The sequence below is a fragment of the Frankliniella occidentalis genome, unplaced genomic scaffold (genome assembly GCF_000697945.3).
Source record: "Frankliniella occidentalis isolate FOCC.00 unplaced genomic scaffold, Focc_3.1 Scaffold4, whole genome shotgun sequence".
Classification (NCBI taxonomy): Eukaryota; Metazoa; Arthropoda; class Insecta; order Thysanoptera; family Thripidae; genus Frankliniella; species Frankliniella occidentalis.
The window spans coordinates 3,701,283-3,707,673 of NW_026267134.1; the positions used below are offsets into that span (position 1 = coordinate 3,701,283).

Sequence of the window (6,391 nt, forward strand, 5' to 3'; positions counted from 1 at the left end):
GGGGGGGGCGTAGGGGAGGTGGAAAGAAGGGGAGGGCTTGCTCCGCTCCGCTCAACCCCCACTTAAACCCCTGCCGCGTGGACCGCGCTACCTCCCGCAGCGCAGCGTGCTTTACGACCGCCCTGCCCAGCTTGAGGCTCTCCTTGTGCATGCAGCTGTTGCAGCTAGTTACTCAGGCAGGCCACAGCTGCAGGATAGGAAAGGGGATGGGGGCTGGCAGGTGCACTGGACATGGCAAGGAACTTGTTTGTTCGAGGGGCGAATAATTTGCTGAGCGAACCACACCCTGTTCGAGGGGGCAAGAAATTAGTTTGGAAATTTAGGCTCAGCTGTTCAAATCCCATCTGAAGCCGACCTCGGAAGTTTTACGAAGGGAATGGGCCATTATTCTCAATTACAAATCATTTTTTTTGCAGTTAACTATGAAGGATTCAGCTTTATGTTCCTAACAGTTTAACTGATTCCATTTTGTCACAGATGTTGGTTCTCTCTCTGCATATTATTCGTACCTGCAACAGAAACAAAGCATTTTTGCCATGTTCGCTGTGGTGGCGCCATCTTTTGCCCCTCGAGTTATTGTTTCTATCCGCAGCCAAGCCGTGACAGAGCGGCGGCATTTCCCTTTCGGCGGAAAGCGACGGCCGCGCCGGGGCCGACTAACATAAAAGAGTGCTTTATTCTCGGCATCATATAATGCGGCGCGCGCGATCCCTCATTGAGATATGAAATTCAAAAACATTTGTGTCGAGAAGCAAGAATAAAAGAGAGATAGAAAGAGAGAGAGCGAGAGCGAGGGAGAGAGCGAGGGAGAAAGGGAGAGAGCGAGAGAGAGCGAGCGGGGGGTGGGAGCCGGAAAGTAAGACAAGGGCTACGCTGCGCTCAGCGCCGCCAGGCTGGCCGGCAGCAGCAGCCTCTTTGAGGCGGGTGGATCCGCGGACTGCCGCTGCTTCGTACTGCTCGCCGGTGCATTCCTCCGGGGGCGGCTGAGGCCTCCCGGCTGGAGGCGCGGGCGGGGCGGGGCGCTGCTGGGCGGGGCGGACCTCTGCCCAGCTGCCTCGTGCGCGGGGATCACTGCGCCTGCTTGTAAAACATAATTAAATCCCCCCCCCCCCACCTCAAACCCATGAGTCGCTGTGGGACTGCCGCGCGCTGAGCTGATTTCTGGCTCAAGTTTGTTAAGTAAGTCGGGCCGCATAACGATGGTTTCCTGCTCGGCGTAAAGACAGGGAGGGGGTTGTGGGAGGAGGAGGTGGGAGGGGATGGGGAAGGCGAGTCAGAGTGAGTTCAGGCTGCTATTATCGCCTCTTGTCAATTATGACATCAGCCCGAGTTTAACGCGGTCCGCTCGTCGAGAGGGGCGAGGCAGGCGGCCGTGGGGGGTGACGGACGGACGGAACAAAAGCGCCTCTCTCCATCCCTCGCCTTCCCCATCCTCTCGAAGCGTGGAAAAGTTTCCCCTCCTCCTTTTTTTGCGAGATTGAGACGTAAAGTTGTCACAAAGGTCCCTCCTGGGGACCGCAGACAATGAATCCGCCCATGCGAACGCGTGAGCGACATGCGTGCTCGCACTCGGGCGCATACATCTCCCCCCGGTCCCCTCTCTTCTGCTGAGCATCTCTGCCCCCCCCCTCCCCTCTCCAAACCATCCCACCTCCTTCACTCCTATTAGTCACCGTAATGTCTCCACGAATAATTCAGTTTGTAAAGCTTTCAGAAGAGGGGGAGAAGGAACTTGACTTGGCTTCAGCGCGTCGCCTATAGTAAGGATGTAATAATCCGATGAAGATGGAGAAGAAGGAGACCCCCCCCCCTCCCTTTTTCCACTCTCCGCCCGCTCTCCCATTTCTCCCGGAAGGCCCTTAGCAGCGTGTATCCTGTTTCGTTTTCGGACGACTCCCGCGCCTCCCTTCCTGTCTTCGATGGACGGTTTGTAGTAGTGGACACGAAAATTGCGGCACTACTTGACCGGAAACAGAGAGTGCCTAAAAAAATTATCACATACAGTCGGAGCGAGAAATTTCAACCCCTACCCGATCTAACGCATCATGCATTAATGCGCTTCGAGGATTTTTAACAGTGTACTTTGCTGATAAAAAGGAGTGTCATTTTTCTTACCCAGTGAACCATAGATTTACACTCAAACCTCAAATAGTGTTCACCACCTTAACTACTATTATTTGCCAGTCATTGTAGATAACAAACGGAAATATCGCCCTCCTCGAGTAAAGTGATATTGCACTTAAAACTGTTGTACAGGATCACACTTGAGTTTCCAAAGTTATCATTCTGACGTCGCAGCTCCCTTGTTGGGGCGAAGTGACTTAGTGAGCGAGAGACATGAGTACTCGCGCCGAGTGACTTTGTGAGCGAGTGACATTCGTACCCGCGAGCCGGGTGCCGCCGCCGAGCACCTTTGTGTGCGTGTCGCGACGGCGCGGTCCGTGCCGGTGACACGCAGCTATCTCTCTTATTTGGAGACAGGATGCGATAAGCGGCAGCCAGTAGTGGCGGCGGCAGCATCCACTGCCGAGCGGCTGTCACATGTTGCATAATGAAATGGATTTGAAAAACACATGTAAACTGCCGCCGCTGTTGCTGCCGTTGTGCAAATCGTGCCGACAAGATCTTTCTCGCCAGCTTTGGGTAGAGGAGCCGGGGGCGACTGTCCCCCATGATGTTCGATAAAAAAACAAGGATGCCAAGAAGGGACCAGAGAGGGTTTGGGATTGATAAACTTACGCACGAAATGTACTTGTATGTTTTGGTGCAAAATGTTCGCACCAACCTAAACCCACGTCTCGTTTCGCACAAATTTGTACGACAAAGGGCATGATTTCCTACGAATGAATGCACAAAAGTGTTCTAATCAACGCAGAAATGTGTGCAAAAAATTTGATTGCCTAAGTTCGTACAGATGAAGGATACAAATCCAGTTTGTGTGCACCGCTTCAGCAACGTTATTTTCTTTTGCTTTAATCGTGGTGGCAATTTAAATTGACCACATCTTCTCACAACCCCAAATATTGTCGTCTGTGAACGCCAATTTTGGCATCTTAAGACGCCAACCAGTTAACAGTGACATAGTGAAGGAGACGAAAAAAAATATACTGTCGTGGTACAATATAATCACAGTTAAAAGAGCAAGTAGAAACCTCGCTTCCCTTTGATAATTTAATATTGCATGTTCCGTGGTGCTGAGCGGGATCGAATTCGCAGGCAAACCTATCCGCACTTGGTAAACGTCTACTTGGTACCTCCTGGAAATGGTTAAAATTAATGAGTGTTCGATAGAGCCGTCCTAATGAACCAAAGTAAACCCTTTCCACCGCGCTGGATGAGGTACTCCATCTATCACTTCTGGGGCTTGGGACCTCGTTATTGGTGAGTGGACTTAACGAATTGAGTTAGAATTCACACTCAGTGAGGTCACAGTTCTTGGAATGTCATCATTGTTATTGTTCTAGGAATGCTTTGGCATTGGTTGAACGATAGACATATTGCGAATGCGAAGTGCACGAAGTGCACAAGTGCAAAACTCTGGCCTCAAGTAAAATGTTCTGAATGCCGGAGAAAATGTTATTCTTGTATTGCTCCTGACCGTTCTCGCATAGGAACATTTTACACGGTAAACAAAAAACTCGGAATCTGAGGCGTGAAAAAATTTGAAATTTTAATTTTTGAGGCAGGAAACCGACTTTTAAGGCATCCTCTCGATTCCGAGCATCCAAAGCCTGATTTAGAGCCGCTCTGCTCTGATTCCGAGGTAATGAGCTCGTAATCCGGGAATTGTCTCTCGAAATCCGAGAATCGTTTCTCGGAAACGGGTAAAAGGTGACTCGGTTTTACACCTTTACCCGAATTCGAGATCGGTAGCTCGGAATTAGGGCAACCTCGGAAATTGAGATTGCCGCCTCGGAATCCGAGTTTTTTGTTTACCGTGTAATGCTCGGATCGAGAAACCTCGTCGTTCCGAGTGCACTTCGACGCCATATAGCGGCGATTTATGAAACAATAATAAAAAGGGTTCATTTTTTGCGTGATGGGTTCCTGATTGGAAAAGTGATTGGAGTCGAGAGTGCGTGCGCTCGCTGATTGGGGGGCAGTTAGGTGCTCTCTGTGCGCTGCTGTCCGGTGGTGGTGTGCGGCGGGGGGTCCGTGCACGGACACGACGCCGAGCAGCAGCAGCAGCAGCAGGAGAGGCCCCCCGGGGCGCCCGGGCGGTGAGCTGGGCTGATCCCCGTCCCCGTCGCGGAGCCCCTGGCCCTGGCGGCGGCGCGCTCCCGCCGGCGGCGGCTCTCGCTCAGTCGCCTGCGAGCCGTCGAGTCGAGAGGACAGCGAGAGAGAGGAGAGAGAGCGCCCCCACCCGCCGCGGCCTAGGCGGCGCTACGCGGCCCGCGCGATCTGCGACTCGCGCGCGTCCCCCTCCCCCCACCACCCTCGCCTCCCCTCCAGCAGCGCCCCCCGCTAGAGTCTCCCATTGTGTGTCCGCGCGCCACATCGCGCCCCCGCAAATAACAAGAGTAATTCCCTCTCGCTGCCGCGTCGTCCTGGACGCTCCTCCGGACGCTCCGGAGGAGGATGTTTGTTTACGTGACTGTCGCGGCCGTGCGGCGGACGGCGGCGGGCGGGCGCGGCGGCGCCTAGAGTGACAGAGCTCCGAGGACTGTGTGCTGCTGCGCGCCTTTGTTCTCTGCTATCGGCGAGAAAGGTGAGCTTAGACTGACTTAATTGTTGACGACGACGACGACGACGGCGACGACAACGCGGCGGTGGTCTGGGCGGGGGGTGCCTCCGCCACGTGCAGGGGAGGGAAGCGGAGGAGGAGAGAGGGGCCCGTTTAGAGTTACCCTTTCTCCCCGTCCCACCGCTTCCAGCAGCACAACAACTTCCTCCTGCCTCGGCGGCGGCAGCGCGGTTGTTTGGTGCGCTCTCTCTGTCATTTCAGCACCGTAACACTCGTAACAGTACCAGTAATGGTCGTTGCGACCGTTAGTGTGCAGCTCTATGCAAGCACGCTTAGCGCCTGGCAGGTAGGCAACATCCCGCACTGCACTGCATGCGTGCACTGCGGGACGGCCTACCCTGGGTATCGCAGGCGCCCAGCCTAATTAGCCGAATGAAGCAGAGAAACGAAAACAACACACTGAGGGAAAAAAAGTCCGTCTGAGCACGATACGTTTAATATGTCCAGACTCAATTTTCTTTTTGATGTGGGACAAATGTCGGGAGCATTATACGAATGTTTAGTGCCTCGAAAGAAATATTTTTCTCAGTGCAGGCGTACTCTGGACGAGCCCTGAGGGGGGAGGGGGGGAGCCACTAACATTGTCGCAGGCTTGTACGAATTAACTTTTGCAGCTATTTTGTGTTCTCTTGTCGGCAAACAATTCTAGTGTTTTGGCTCGTAAGTAAAATGTCGACGATTCTCAGTCTCGTCTTGCTCTGTGGCAGCAGCAGTTTGCCCCTAATCTTGGGAGATAAAAGAAAAATGCAGTTTTGCACAAACATTTGTCTGGGTCGGTCTCTGTTACTGCCCAAGGTCGCTGTCGTTTTACGAGCGCACGAGTGTAAAGGTGGGCGGAGGACGTGGGGGGCGCTCTGGCGCTCCCGGCCCGAGGCTGCCTCCTGCGTGTGGGGCAGCGAGGCGCCGTGCACCGCCTACGTAGGCAGTTCCCCGCGCAGCCTAGCGCACCTACAGTGTCTGCGGGGTGCACGCGCCACCCCCTCCCCTCGCGCCAGGAACACAATTCAAACAACCATCATTATTGGCAGACGACATTGTCTGTGGATTTTTTTTGTCTGATACCTTATCACGGAATATTTCATATTATTTTCCAACAGTTTCTATCTCTCTCTCACTTCTCGAGATGGCTCAATATTGGAGATCGTGCATCCAACTTGTCTTGTATTCATTTTATTTTTGCTCGCAGCAATGATGGTGCGTTTGGAGGAAGCCCTCCTAGCAAAAAAACAACAAAAACGACAGCATCGTTTTAAATGCATGTTATTGGCAAAGGTCTTTTAGTGGGCCGCGCACGGCGGCACTGTCGCCCTCCGGCCCCCGCTTTGTCCCCACGGGGAACCCAGACCGCAATCCCCCCCGCCCCCAGTGGCCCCGCGGGAGCTCTGATAAGATGCTACGAGAGCTGCCTCTCACAGCAGCCTCACCGACGGCCATCTGGCAGGGGGTACCCGCGTACACACCCGCGCGGATTATACGTTTTTCCCTTCGTTTCAAGTCACGTCGCGAGCACGCGGCTCCCATCATCCTCACACCGTGCAAACCCGGCCAACCAACCAGTCCTCTTCTCTTCCAGCAGCAGCCCCTCGACCGCTGCTCCTGCACACGCGAGACGCAAAAGGGATGCAGAGCCGCCCCCTCATCCCCCCC

At 54.0% G+C, this 6,391-nt stretch overlaps 1 protein-coding gene across 2 annotated transcripts in view; it reads left to right on the forward strand.

Moving 5' to 3' along the window:
• Positions 1–6,391, forward strand: part of LOC113204140 (neuropeptides capa receptor-like) — a 138,520-nt gene that overhangs the window by 14,799 nt on the left and 117,330 nt on the right. Inside the window, exon 1 of one of the 2 annotated variants that reach the window (XM_026419169.2) lies at positions 4,309–4,708. The exons of the other annotated variant lie outside the window; for it this stretch is intronic. The gene's annotated coding sequence lies outside the window, so the exon portion shown is untranslated. Of the gene's footprint in view, positions 1–4,308; positions 4,709–6,391 lie in introns of those variants that run through there. 2 annotated transcript variants of the gene reach the window in all.